Source organism: Neopsephotus bourkii, unplaced genomic scaffold (assembly GCF_033783945.1).
Source record: "Neopsephotus bourkii isolate Nb327-2 ecotype Australia unplaced genomic scaffold, CSIRO-AGI_Nbou_v1 NB_1763, whole genome shotgun sequence".
Taxonomy (NCBI): domain Eukaryota; kingdom Metazoa; phylum Chordata; class Aves; order Psittaciformes; family Psittacidae; genus Neopsephotus; species Neopsephotus bourkii.
Genome location: NW_026902237.1, coordinates 1057323 through 1072534, shown reverse-complemented (window position 1 = coordinate 1072534; position 15212 = coordinate 1057323). Strand labels below are relative to the sequence as shown.

Below are 15212 nucleotides of genomic sequence, written 5' to 3'. Positions count from 1 at the left end.
CTCATGGCTGGGGAAGCATGAGGGTTCCTCTAGACCACCCTGTGATTCTGCCCTTGTGCCCAGGGTTGCCAGGCCAAGTGCTTCCTTCTGTGGGGTCAGTCTAAAGACACGGGTCTCAAACTGTGGGCAGGTCACTCAGGAGAGCAGGCACAGAGCTGACGATAGAGAGAGAAGTGGAAAAGTGCTGTGGAAATGCTACCAGGCCTTCACCTCTGTTCTTCTGGGTCTCCCAACTCCAGCAGCTGTTTGCTTTATGCTACTAGAAGACAGAGAAGAGCAGGACCAAAGGCTCAATAGGGGTGGAGATGTGCCTTCCTTGTGAGGGCTGGCTCACACTCCTCATCTGATGAGCTATGGCAAGCATGTCTGCATTTCATTTCCCCTGGGGAAAGCCCAGCCTTGCTGGCTAGGATGCGAGTGAGAGGGAACAGGGCCCCAGGACACCCAGGAGATAGAAGCCATGGATGTATGTCAGTGTGACAAGGAGCTGGGGAGGCAAACAGGAGGGGATGAGCAGGCAGGAGGCAGAGACAGGGTACAAAAACCTGCCACTGGGGAGATTTGTGGGACAGCTCTGAACAGGGTTAGGGTTGACATTGCTGGACTTCAGGATGCAGCAATACTTCAGCTGGGTACTAGACAACATGGGTTGTTCTGCATAGGGGAAACTGGAAGGAGCTGGAAGCAGGCAGGCAAGTGTTTGGGATAGACCAATGCATATTAGAAATGCATGCATGGGAGGAAGCCAAAGTACTGCAGGATTTAAAAAAAAAAAAAAAAAAAAAAAGTAAAAAGAATATTTAGGTTGTTTTAGAGCCACTACTTGACATAGCTGAACAGCATTCAAACATTCAGAACCTTAACAGCACTAACAGAAATGGAAATTTCTTAATGACAGCGTTTCCTACACAGTCCTTTACCATATAAGAGATGCATAACGGGAGCTGGGCAATCTCATGGAGATTAACTGCTCAAAATAAAAAATTAACCCCACAACACTTCTGCACAGCACTGGCTGCTGCCTTAGCTCCCCATCCTCTGGCAGCTTCCCAAACGCACAAGTTCATACCGTGAATGCTGAATTGGAAAAGCTGGAGGGCAGAGCTCTCGTGAAAACCACAGGGGGAGAGCATACATGAAGAAAAAGCTTTCTGCATGACAGGATTTAAGCTGGAAGGTACTTCTACTGGGGAAATAGTCCCACACACCAAGGCTGAGCTAGGGAAAAAATGACCTCGCTATAGTGTTGATTAAACCTACTGTAATCCAAAGAAGCAGTGATTTGCTACTTAATTGTAGCCATTCACAAAAGGAAAGAAAAAGAAAAAAGGAAACAGTAAGAGAGTATTTCCCCACTTTTTAAATTTTTGTTCGTGGTGACTTATTACTCATGCAGGGTGTAGGTATTTATTAAAATAATAGATAGATACCTACCTCCAGGTACAGAATTGGGCATGCTGCAAAATATGTAAACAAATTAAAGCTGGGCCCAGTGCCCAGATAAGAAAGCTCACCAAACCCAAACAAGCCAACCGCAAAAGCTCAGTTCTTAGCAAAAGAGAAGAGTCCCAAAATAATGTATGAGGTATGAGAGTAAAAAGCTGTAATGCTTTTTTACCTGACTGGAAATGCCTGATTAGTAGCATTACATCAGCCTGTGTGTCAAGGCTTTCTTATGATAAGCGCTGTACAACTATAATAGCGTGAGATGGCTCTTGCTGCCTACAAAGAAGAGGCAGTCAAGTCATGGGAGAGGAATCTGAGATTTAAAGAAGGTATGGGATTTGGCGCAAGTTGCGCACAGAGCCAGGATCAACTACATACTGCTTTCCTCCCAGTCCTGAATTCAGAGAACACATCACTGCTGAGATTCATGGCTTGTCTCCTGAAATCCAGCATGGTATATTAAATGTAAGCCTGACCTTCCTCCTATGACCTCATACCGTTCCTTCAAAGTCAGCGAAAGGAAATTCAGGGCTGAAGTCTGAAGCTGTTAAGGATGGGGTTGGGAAGAGATGAGAAAAAAAACACCTGTGCAAGAGATTTCTAGTTTGAGAAAAATCATTCAGGACAGAAAGCAAGGACGATTCTGTATCTGTCTCATTTGCCTTGGAAGGACATGACAAAGCAGCAGTCACTCAACAGCCACAGGCCTGGATAATTAAAACCTTTATAAAATATGAGGCAAAGGAGTAAACAGTCCTTCCATGGTGCTGTGTTTTAACCACAACCCGCAGCTCAGCCCCACACAGCTGCTCACTCACTCCCCTCGTGTTGGGGTCAGGAAAAGAATCAGAAAAGTGAGAGAACTCGTGGGCTGAGATAAAGACTCCTTAATAGGTAAAGCAAAAGCTGTGCACACAAGCAAAGCAAAATGAGAAATTCAAAGCAAAACGAGAAATTCATTCATTGCCTCCCATCAGTAAGGCAGGTGTTTAGCCAACTCCAGGAAAGCAGGGCTCCAACACATGTAATGGTGACTTGGGAAGACAAACACCTTCACTCCGAACATCCCCCCCCATGCTGCCTTCTTCCCCTAGTTTATACGATTATCATAAACCCATATATTATGGGATATCCCTTGATCATTTGGGTCAGCTGTCCTGGCTTTGTCCCCTCCCAATTCCTTGTGCACCCCCAGCCTACTCTCTAGTGGGGTGGTGTGAGGAGCAGAAAAGAGCTTGGCTCTGTGTAATCACTGCTCAGCAGCAGCTAAACCATCCCTGTATTACCAACACTGTTCTCAGCACAAACCCAAAACATGGCTTCATACCAGCTACTATAGGGAAAATTAACTCTGTTCCAGCCCAAACCAGCCTGCACGGCATACTGAATTCAAATGCCCCTTTCCCACTTGCACCTCAGGGTTGTAGGTTTTTCTCAGAGCATCTTGAACAGATAATCAGAGCATGCTGACATTCAGCAGTAATCAATTAGCGCCTACTTTAGATTAAATTGAGAATATGTAAATTAGGCTCCTCATCAGGCACCACAGTCAACATTTCAGAGACACTCACTGTGCTCTGAACATATCAAACAGATGAAACGCAGAAGTTGTTCCAAATCCTGCTCCAAAATGGGAGGCCAGGTGGGCTATACCAACCGTTTAAGATTACTTTTTTCTGGTTTTGTTTCTGACCTTTTTGTCATATATAATATGACATATATATAATGTTACTTACACATGTAATATGATAAAATGCACCACTTAGAAATTAACACAAGGATTCTGGCTCCTGAAAGGTGCATTACAGCATTCCCCCTCGTTTTCCTTTGGTCCTTCCAGTGAAAACACAGCCACCACCAGGTGTCAAGAGCTTATGCTGGTCCTGGCAATGCTTGGGATAATTACACTTTGTTTCATAAAAAGACAAAGAGGATAAGCCTTGGTGTTATTCCTCTCCCAGTGTCACAGCATCCACACCTACTGCTTAGTTAAGTTTCTGCTGGACACAGGCCAGAAGTCTTATGTTTGTATGTATTCAGTGGAAAAGACTTGCCCATGGAAGAGGAACCGCCTCTTTCTTCAGACACTGAGCAAGGAGCTTGGTGAGAATGGTGTAATTATTCTTACTCTTGGGATTTTTTTACCCACCTTCGTAGCAAACTTTCTGTCAGACCCTATCTTGGATCAGTCTGCCTGACCTTTCACTATGAATTAAAAATGCTGATTCTTCACTACTCCCCTTTCACAGCACCCACCCCCAGCTGATCACATTTGGAGAAAGAGACAATAACTGGACCCCACCTAGAGTAGATATTGTAGTTGGTGCTCATTAAAAAGAGCCTCTAACCTGTGTGAGGATAAAGGCAAGCATGGATGTGTTAAAGATACATGTATTTAAGCAGGTTTTTTTATATCCTCTGTCTCTGAAGATCATCACGTATACAGAGGGGCTTTTCTTCCGGCCTCTGAATGCATGTGATTGCCACAACTATAGGAGTTTCGCATTTCATTCTGACTCAACAAAAGCCGTATGATTCAGCCTCCTTTTCCCCCACAATGCCCCCATTATATTCTAGGTGAGCTTGCTCCTCTAGAGACCAGTTTGTCATTTTTGCTCGAATGTATTCCATTTACATAACTCATAAGGCATTAGCAAAAATGTACCCCTCAAACCAGGGCACACTCCTGCATATATATCCGTATAAAGCTGTCACACCGAGCCTACAACAGCATAACAATGTACAGCGGAGAGATGACGCTGGTCCCGCAGTTTGTTTTTGTGATTAGCAGGCACGGCACAGACCCAATAGATATTAGCATGTCCGGGAAGCACTCACAATAAATTGCAGAGCTACTAATAATTTAGATATTTTTATGACTGTTCAGCGGTGGCTAATTTCGCCTAATAAAACCCCATTAAGTTGCTGCCTGGTCCTCTCCCTTCCTCCAAGTCCCCGAATGGGACTCATATGCTAATTGCAACCAGTCTATGCTAATTAGACCTCATTTCCATTTCTTAAAGAGATAAGCACTGCCTTGTGCCAACCCATCACTCAAACGTCCCACCTTTGCCGCAACCTTTCCGTCTGGCTCACGCAGAACCGCGATAAGCCGCCGCTTCCCGCCCCACAGGAACGGGGGGTCCCTCAGAAGGGGGCGGCCTGACCTGCCCTTCCCGCCTCTTGATTCGTCGCTCGGGGCATATACAAGGGTCTCAGTATGCGAGAGAGAAAGATAGCGAGGCAGGGCTGCGGCGGGCTCGAAGCCGGCAGCTCCCTTTCCCTCAGCGGAGGAGGAGCAGCCCCAGCCCACTCCTCCTGCTCCTCACGCCCTGGCATCGCTCCTTCCCGCCCGCCTGGCCGTCGCGGGCTCATTAGAGCTTCGGGGAAGCAATCAAGAGTTTATCACGCTTGAAGGGGCGGCGAGCATCCTTGCGCTGCCTAACGTGATTTCGCGGCACCGCAATGGAGTCAGAATTAGATCCGTATTAAAGCGGGGAGAGAGCGCAAGAGTGAGCGAGTCAGACAGACAGACAGACACGTTACTCGGCTCTGGAAGAGCACAAGGTGCTTTCTCAGCTGCCGGCTGCAGTACCACCATACGCTCTGCTCAAGGAAGGATGACCTTCAAATCCCTGGGATGAGGCTTGTCAGGGTTGGCCCAATACTTAAGAACTCAGGCAAATTCCATGCTCCGTGTCAAACCATCAGCCTTCCCTTGCGCGCTCAGGACCAGAATCTGAGCTCGTTGGCACCACCAGGGAAGAAATCATGCCTCAGAAGTTCAGAGGGCAGCTCCCGAGTTACACCAGTGCCAGTTCAGAGCACTGTCACCCGCACAGAGAGGCTCAACGGGGAGTTTGGGTGAGCAGTTCATCAGCACATACCTCTCCCTCTACAAGGCATCTCTTGAAATTATTTAGAAATGACATTTCCCCTCCACCCTTCCCAGGAAGCTAATTGTAACATTTTACTGTTTGAAAAAGACAATTGTGAAGTCAAAGGAGCTGGGAACATTAGCGATGCCATTGTTTGAAAAATAAGCAGTCTCGAAACATCATTTGCAAATCTATTCGTTATTCTGAAATGCTAAATGCAGTAAGAATGGGTTTAGCATCTGTCTGCTAACTAAATCCCTTATTATTACCCAGTGGAAGAAGAGCACCACAGACAGGCAGAGTGTTATTTCAGGAAACCTGAATGCTGCAGACGTGAAGGGCTCCCAAAACATGCAGAACCCTCAACCCCCCCACGACAGGGCTCTTCACATCTTTGCTTTGTGCTGCCTGACAAATGAGGGTCGAGTGGCTCCTTATTTTTGTGGGTAAAATGAATCCCCAGTGTTGTCTCTGGGAGCTCAGTGATGTTACACCAGGGATGAATTTGCCCACATATGCTTCACACTAATGCAATTCTCCCCATAACCAAAATCATTATCCGCCTGATTTCCCCTCCACCTTTCTTATCTCTCCGCTCTGTGTACACACACACACACACACACACGTACATGTACACGTATACACGTACACTCTCTTTTGCAGGCATGTCAGTCACACCTATCTATGCAAGAGGACTGAACTTCACTCCTCAGTGTCTCCAGAGAGGTCACAGACGGCAGACACTGATATGCGGCAGGTTCTTGGAATTCTCTGTCTGGGGCAATAGGACAAAAGGGCAGCATCCCCTTTGGTGGTGGTACCAGAGCAACCATCCGCCAAAGGTAACATTTAATCACAAGGTGTGGGGGAGAGGCAGAGTGGAGAACTGGCAGCTATCCAGTGTAAGATAGCCTGTAGCGGTATCAGCTGCACACTGATGCCGCGAGGGAGTGCCAGCAGCAGCAGCAGGAGCAGCACAGAGATGCTCCTGTAAGATGGAAGGAGAGGGAAAGGGCACACAAGGCGAAAATCCATCAATATGTAAAAATCATTGCAAAGGCTACTTGCTTTCAGTAAAATTAAACGGACTGGAGGGGGGGTTCCTGAGAGCTGATTTTTTTATTCCTTGCACATCTCTTTTTATACCTCTCCCTTCTGCTATACTGATTATTTAACTCTGTAGCTGCACTTTTACTTTAGGAAGAGCCCTGGGATAAGTCAGTTTGAACGAGGCCATACAAAATAAAATTTCATATCTTATTGCATTGCATTGTTGAGCATTTTAAAGAGGTAAATTAATCACTAAACTGATGTTTTGTGCTTTAAACTACCAGCTGTTCAGTGCTCTGAATAACAAGATTTATCCTTCAGGATTTTTTTGTAATTTTTTTTTCCCCCCACCTTTCATATAAGGACTTTATAGAGAAATAAGAACATCCTGGGGAGTGGAGGAGGGGATTAAGAGACAAAGAATCACACCATGCTTTGGTCTTCATCCACATCAGATGACTTGGTGACAGCCCTTTCTCTGTGGGCTTTACAGCTTAATTACCTGGATTGTGGGCTTTCCTATTTCCACTCCTTCCAATCACCCTTCGTCTTTATTAGTATTTAGATGGTGTTGTTTAGTGTGTTGAGTTTTCTCTTTACCCTGGCATCTGCAGTGTTAAATACACACACAAAAGGCCTTTGGTAAGCCCTCATCACTGTGATCTGTGCTGAAATCAAACAACACGAAGTCTTACCACAGCGGGGACCTTTTTTCATTACAGGTAGAAGTGAGGCAATAAAAAGAAATGTGTACATGTATATGTGTGTGTTTGCAAATGCCCACCAAGGTGTCCACAAGCCCCCTCCTTTTAAGAGAGTGTGTAGGGCTAATAAATGGTGTAAGGGAGGATGGTGGAGCAGTGATTCTGTGCATTCAAATGCTCGTCTTTTCCTTCAGCTATTCTGAGTCACTTCTCACTGAAGAACAGTTTTGAGCTCTGGGTTAAATGGCAGGAGCCATCTGATCCCTCCCCTTTCTGTACATCTGGCTGGTGCTAGCTCATCTGCAGCATGTTCTCAAAGCATCTGCATCATGCTCAGAAGAGTCAAGCTCAGGGTTTCTGCTGGGCAGCAATGCCAGCATGCTAACGTCAGTTCCCAACCCATTCAAATGAGGTGTCCAGGCCTGAGCTAGAGCACAGAGTATGACTGGGGTCTCCGCTCTCCACAGAGCAGACAGGATAGACAAACCCAGAATCCTCTTTGTCACTCCAGTACGGCTTCTTTAGCCATTCTGCCATTCTGCCTACACCAGTTTCTCTCTCCTTTGCTTCTGTGTTATACTGGAGAAAAAAGACTTCTGCAGAGAGTGGAACATGCGAGGGAAGAGAGCAGGTCTCTGCCCCTACACTGTAGCTAACACTTAGCATATTACACTGCAGTGCTTCAGTTTGGTCTCTCCTTTGTAAACTGAGATAGCATTGCCAGTCTATTGTTGTGAAGTGCAAGATATAGATGGAAAGTCCTCATACGCTTTCTAGGACTGGGCTGAATGTTCTGCTACATAACAGTTAGCCCCACACACGACCTGCATCCTGTATAACAGGTGAGAATGGAAGTTGAATGCTTACAGTGTGTCAAGTAACCAGTGCAAACACAGGAGATGGAAGCCTCTTGGTAAGGAGAAACATCACACAAGCTTTCTGAGCATATGTTTGGCAGTAGGTCCAGGTTTATCGCTAAGACGTTGCCTTCAGACACCAGTGAAAAGCCCCAAATCTCAGCCACCGCCTTTTGAATCTCCTTTTACCTAGAGCTACAGTCCTCCCCCTCCTCCAGCTGCAGAGAGATGGTAACTGCTTTAGTCCAGAGCCTGAGTGACCAGTGGGCACTCAGGACCACCTAAGGGCAACGCTACTTCCTCCCACCATTCCTCAAAGCATCTTGTAGCCAACAGCTACAGATGTTCTCTGCTTCTGTAGTATCTTCCCAAACATCCTTTCCCATATGCAGACACAGAAAACATCACATGCTAGTTTCTTGATGCCTGCATAGAGCATCCTTCTAGTCATCTTCTCAACCTTTTCTGTAGTTAGATCCAAAATGCCGTTTTCCCCTTTCTGTTCCCCTGAAAGGTCTCACAGGTTTCATTTTTGAACAGCACTTCACCATATAGCTATGTCAGTGCTATTAATTTTATTAAAAAATTCTAAATGAGAATGAGATGCACAGCCTGACATGAGCGTGTGTGTGAGCTTAGACAAGAGAAAATACCACTCCCCAAATGCTGGTAAAGCATTTGTTAAACTGTGTCTCTTGCAAACCAGGGCAGTAAAAGCAGCTCTTGGTGGCACATATAGGAAGGGGTGTGAGGGTAGGTAGGAGGAGAGCCTTGGGCATGACTGGAAAGAGCAATTTCAGTGATTCATGAGGACAGGATGTCATGAACTGTGTACTATAATGCAAGTCAGTAGGTTACTTGGTCACTTGAAAAGCATTGCAGGGAAGCTAGCTTTCATCATGGCATGCTCTGAATTTTAAGCAATCCCTCTGAAAATTACTTGAAGGCTCTCTAAAATGTTCAGACACAGAAAGCTTGGTGAAGTGAAGTGTGGAGATAATGCAGAAAGTTTGAAGATAACTTATTAATCTTGAAAATGTCTATGAGATGAGCTTGTTATCACTGTGCTTTTTAAACCTTTGATAAGGTAAATCAAAACATATCAGTTCAAAAATAGTTTGCCACACTGATAAAAAAAAATCTCATGACATTTCAGATGCCAAATCTTTTCCATTCTCTGTGTTAATAGCATGTCTGGATCAGTTTCACAGCCCTTTAGAAACACTATCTACAATTATGAACTTCAATCAAAGCAAGGAAGACAAACTTTAAAGAAAATTTACATCAATTTTCCTAACATTTGGAAAAACCACCCAAAGGTATGCATCCCAACATCCTATGGTTCCAACTGTAATTTTACCTCGGAGAAAGCAGTTTCATGCACTGGAACCACACGTGCACTATGAAGTGGTACTAAGTCTGGAATCAATGAGGCATTACATGAAATATCAAGGACCTAATTCTCCATTGTTTGCCTCTTGTACAGTCATTTACAATGCTGCAAGTCTCACTACATCATTCTCTGCATTCTTTATGCAGCTGTTCTGCATAAGAATAAATCTTAAATTTCTGTGAGTGTTGTGCATTGTGCAGCAGCAGAGCCTGTTGTGACATGTGAAGGCTAATGTACCAGCTTGTGAGCTAAAAAAGTGCTATGTTGCACTGCAGTTGGGACAGTTACCGCTTTCTGGAGCCCTTCAAAGCACCAGGCCTAGTATAATCTCCAGATCACATAGTTTGTCTTCCCTAACCATCATGGGCAGAATTTGGAGTCCACCAATAACCATATTTCTCAAGGAACAAAGCAGTGGGGATTTTCCACATGACAGCCCAGCAGTGAAACAGTGAAGTCACCAGTGGATATCAAGACATATTGAAAAACTGAGTCTGGAGTGTTTTCTGGCTGTTGTGTAGCTCATATGAAGAAATGGTGTCTAGCCAAAGACTGGCACCAACTTCCCATTGGATATGTATATAACATGAAGAAACAGAAAACAATGGGAAGTCTTCCAAAATAACCTTACTTATGGTCATACCAATATAGAGATGCACGAAGCTATGCAGAGAAGCAAGCATATCACTAGAATGACTCAGAGCAGAACTGGAGAAGAAATCCTTTGGTGAGCTGTGCTAATAAACAAGAAGACTGGAGCTCACCAGCACTGAGAATAGTATTCAGAAACACCCAAAACTTACTACTTTTTCTCTGCTTAACCCAAATAAAAATCTGGAAGTAAAGCACTGGGTGTCCATGACATGGTCAAGTACTCTGTTGCCTGGTGGTGGTCTAGAGGGGAAGATTTCTGACTTACACAGTGGACCTAACTACCTCACCTTGGGATATGAAGAACATATTGCACATGCACATATAAGAGATTTACCATATCCATTCACAGACTGTTCTTCCCTACACAGATGGTGTTTATCACCTGAATTTGGTTCAGATTTTTTTCCTGGGGAATTACTGAATAATCAACTTATCCCTCACATAATCATTTCCTTATTATCCAAGGTAAACCCCGCTGGATCTAATAGAAGACCTGCCACAAAGGGCAAATAATATTCACCACAACTGAACAAAAGTAATTCTTTCTTTAAATTTCAGATGCTACACTCCACAATGGCATTTTTTAATCTAATGCCATACCAAAATCTGATCAGATAAAGAGAAGTGGAATTGGTCCAATATTGAATTTTAAGAATTAAGAAACCAGAACTCCCCTGATCAATCATAATTCGCAAGAAAGAAACCCACCAGCTTTGCTGACTTGGATCCCAAAATGAAAACCTGGACATAATGCATACTCTTGACAGAGGAAGGAATAATACAGTCTTACTGAACACACTCTGGGGACAGGTGTAGAGGAAGAAAATAATAAACCAATATGAATTTTGGATTATATTTAGTTGAAGAGTCACATGCAATTTAAAATCAGATTGGTTAACTCTGTGAATGAGATGTGCCAACACATGATAACATCATAATATGCTGCATGGGATATTTTTCTGAAGAGTTTTCTCAAGCCATGAGCTGTGAGGGAGTGAAGGGAGGCTCAGCACAGCTTATCCAGATCAACATCTCTCTTCAAGACTGACAATGAGATTTTTAACAAAACCATTAGTCATTTGATTGAAGGCAGTTTGACCAAAATTGATTCTCCCTAATCCAAAGGAATTAATTTCAAACACTGCAGGGTGTTTTCATGTAACATGAAAGGGCCCCTTTTGTGCTGCATGAGATTCAGACCCCACAGATCTGTTCTTCTGCAACTCCCATCTGTGCATGGAAAATCCTTGACAGCTAGTTATCCAGATATTTAATGTTTCAGAGAAATAATATATTACAGGGCTCTGGCACCTCTTCTGTAACCATGTAGCAACAAACACATGCCACCCACGTTATTAATTACTCTATTTTCAGGAAAACATAAGAAAAGGGCTACAGAAGGAAGGAAAAACATAGGGGGGCATATATACATATATATATGATTTTAATTCTGATGGTACACTGCTTTCTTATTTCGTTGGTAAACTGGAGCATCCACTTTTGGCAGACTACAATTCCCTCTGATTTGTACTGGCTTGTCTGCACCACCTTGAGCCAATGCTGATCTGAAGAAAGAATCAAGCTCTAGCTCAGGAATCCTAGGCTGTTGAAGGCACGTCAGTACAGCTGTCCATGCTACCTTGGACCACTGTGTGACTCGGCACAGAACAGGGACTTGCTGGGTGCCCAAGGACAGTGACAGCACTAGTTGCCACAGAAGCTGTCATAAGGGGAATACAGTGTGTGTGTGTATCCTGGGACTCCCTGTCCCAGCTGGTATAATTGAGGACATGGCAGAACCACACTTGCTCTCAGAAGCTGGCAGCTAGGTTAAAATGCCCTTTTATGCCCAAATTGGCATTTAACTTGGTGGTTTGGGTACTTTTGGGGAAGATGTGGATTTGAGTCACTTTGGTAGAGCCTTGTGAGTGAAGAGTAGACTATCAAACCAGTAGGCTATTGTATAAGAGGCACTTGCCCCTGCCAGGTCTTAAAAGAAAAATAAGGTTTCCACTCCATTCTGTTTGAATCCTATGTGCCAGATGCGCTGTGACAATACTTAGCAGCGTAGATCTCTCTGGGGAAATAAGCACTGAGTGCATAATTGCTGGGTTTAAGATGGGATAGGTGTCACTCTGCTCGGCTTTCTCAGAACTGAGGGGTTTCCAGGCATGAGCAGATACATAGCTCCAGACTGTTAAGGAATATATAAGAGAAAATTTGTGACATAGAAGATGAGGTGGACGCCTTCAGGTATGCAGCTTTGCACTTAGGCACCTGTATTTCAGTTATATGCCACATTATGTGCATAGGTCCTTTTTGGGATCAGCCCTTCCTATCTTCTTGGTTTCTTTCACGCTTTGTTTTCACAGAAGACAAAGGGTTTCAAGAATGTTTCTTGCACAATCTGCATTAAGGATTAATTTCCTTTTGAGATTACTTTTATTCTTTCTTTCTGTCCTCATTAGAGAATTCTAAATCAGAAAGACAAATCTCTTTTTCTGCTGTCAGCATGTTATCCACATGGGAGGTTAACAGTCACATGCTATTCTTGGGGTCAAATAAATAGCAGGAATGAAAAATGAAAGGCCTGAACAGTTCATGAAAAAATAGTTGCTAGCGTACAAAATATGTATTTAACTTTTCATTTTAGATATAAGCCAACAATTAACTGCTTATTGCTATGAAGAAATTTCTATTAACAGCTTATTTCCCAACTATGAAATTGCTTTTTACTTTGCTTGGTAGTGTCCCTCCTGGTCACCCTTGCACATGTGACCCTAGAAAAGGAGACCATAGACTAGGGCACTGATGCAATCTGGTGATTTCCAGATGACTAGCAGGAGATGACATAGTTTTGCAGAGACAATGGGCAAAGAACAAATGTATTGTTACCTGTTAGAAGATGTCACAAAATAATGATTTCTGAGAATCAAAACAGCCATATCTGCTCAACTCTGAACCACTGCTAGCTGATCCTTCTGGTAGGCCTTTCCAGCTCTGCGGGAAGAGGGTGTAGTTCTGCACAGAGAATGAAATAGTCATACATGCTAGGCAGAAAGACACCACGAATGACAGGGATAGACAGAGGAACAGATAAAACATTTTGCTGGGGTGAACACAAAGCTTAACCTGAACAGAAGGGCTGAGTATACACACACCAGATTGCTGTTATGAGCAGACTGCTGTATGTCTCATGTAAGCTGTAAGGCCTGAAAGTGCCCTGGTGGAGCATGACTGTACAACACAGTGGAACAGCACACACACTACCTCTGTCCCATTTCAGGAGTAGAGATGACTTTAGAAGTGGAAGGCACCTCTTGTTCCTACTATGTAAAAACGTGTTTACTAGATCTATAGCTAAGCTGGTTAAGTAGAAACGAAAGGTGAGGAAAAAACAGGACTGTACCACTACTGCAACAATAGCAGTGTTTTTTAAGGAAGGTTGCACATTTGGGGATTTCAGCAGCACTGAAGTCCTGGGATGTTACATTATAAACAGCAGTGTTCAAGGCTTCCTAAGTGAACACTGACTATTTTACAAGAACACTTGAAGCTCAGGTACAGCAGAGCCAAAGTAGGCACTTCGGCTGCAAACATTTCACCAGATTTTGCATCCTCTCTGTTTCCCTATAAATGATTTGCAAAGCAAAGGTGATAACCTTAGGTCACTGATGTTGTTGCTGGGCCTCTAAGATCCTACCCTCGCTACCAAGGGAAATTCTCTTTGTAAGCAGTGGGAAAAAGGGACAAGATGGTTGTCTTGGACAAGACACTTGAAGGGATTTCTAGAAGGGACTTAATTCAGGTTGTGCTAACCCAGGCAAAAGTAACCCTTTTCAGGCTTTGAGGCCCATGTAACCTTCATGAGCAATTCAGCAACACACGAAAGTGGTGTGGAAAGACAGACAGACTGGATAGGAAGTGTGAGCTTGTGCAGTCCTGGAAAAAAACCAAAACAGACTTTGATACAGAGAAATGTGAAGTACTTTAACAAAATATGAAATCTCTTTTGAAGCTTGCTAGAGCCACTGGACCTTCAGTGAATGAAAAAGAGAAATCTAATGTGCAGCATCAACTTGTATCCAAAAAGATTAACTTAGTATTGCAGCCACCTCAGAAAGTGGTACAGAAGATGAGAAAAAGCTCAAGCATTAACTTGGGGAAAGATATTTCTTTTGTTATAAATTATGATTGGGAAGGATTTGGGAGCTAAGTGGTTCAGTTTGCCTGGAGTAAATAGTCAGTTTAGGAGCCAAGATCCCAATACCCTTGAGGGTATTGCACCCACCTCAGGATGTTTCTCCTCTTTTTTACCTCCCCACTGAAAGTTGGTCCAATGCAACTTTGCAATCTAGATTATATAAAACTGGTTCCAGCTCAGATAGAATTTTCTGCTATTTATCTGAATACTTCAACAGAGCGTATATCCAAGTTCAAAGGAGTAGGAAAGGGAAGAAGAAGGAGGATGCTGTGAGCAAGGACTGTAGAGATGCTTTGATCCCTTATGGAAAAGCCCTATCACAAAAGACTGTCACAGAAAATAAAAGCCATCAAGCAGCACCATTCCTCAGAGTTTAAGAAAACCGTATCTCTGCCCTTCAAAGTACAACTGATGAGGACAACCTAGGGAAAATTACATTAGCCTTGACAGAGCAACAATTCTCCATCTGAGGTACTTCTACTAGTGTAACATTTCCGTGTCTCACACTTGTAACTATCTAAACTTCATGTCTGTGAGGCATAGCAATTCTCTTACACCCTCTTACAGATGAAAGAGTTGAGAGCTAGTGCAGAGTTCTGGCTTAGGAGTGTGATGGGTGTACCTGTGTCAGCAGTAGCTCAGTGCCTCTACTTGTTACAGCTACAGTCAGGGTTGCAACTTCTCCACTGTAGGAAAGGTTTGTCTGTTCATGTGGCAGACACCATATCTCCGCTGCTCACTGTCTGAGACAGCACAAGCCATGTAGCTCTGCTGCTTCTATATAAACAGCTGAGCTTCCTCTGAACCCCTGTTCAGAGGGGAATGGAGCCAACAAGGTGGGAAAGAATGGCTGTGGAATTTTTCAGTTACTCACTGCAGGTCACAAAGAAGACAGAGCAGGGGAGGAAACTGTACCTGCATTTTACAAGGCTACCTTTCTCACCCTATTTCTTTCAACATCACAGTTCTATTTTCATTTAATAGTGTTTATCTTTTCTACCTGTACCAGCACCTTTAATAGTGATG

General features: G+C 43.8%; 1 long non-coding RNA gene across 2 annotated transcripts; it reads left to right on the top strand.

The window, feature by feature from the left end:
* Window positions 1-2812: 2812 nt before the first annotated feature.
* LOC133225555 (uncharacterized) lies at window positions 2813-4600 on the top strand. 2 transcript variants are annotated; one of them, XR_009729191.1, is made up of 4 exons: window positions 2813-3088; window positions 3408-3549; window positions 3696-3798; window positions 4470-4600. It is a non-coding gene; the product is annotated as an uncharacterized LOC133225555 (long non-coding RNA). The 2 variants fall into 2 exon arrangements; XR_009729192.1 differs by having other exon boundaries at window positions 3287-3549.
* The last annotated feature ends 10612 nt before the right edge of the window (window positions 4601-15212 follow it).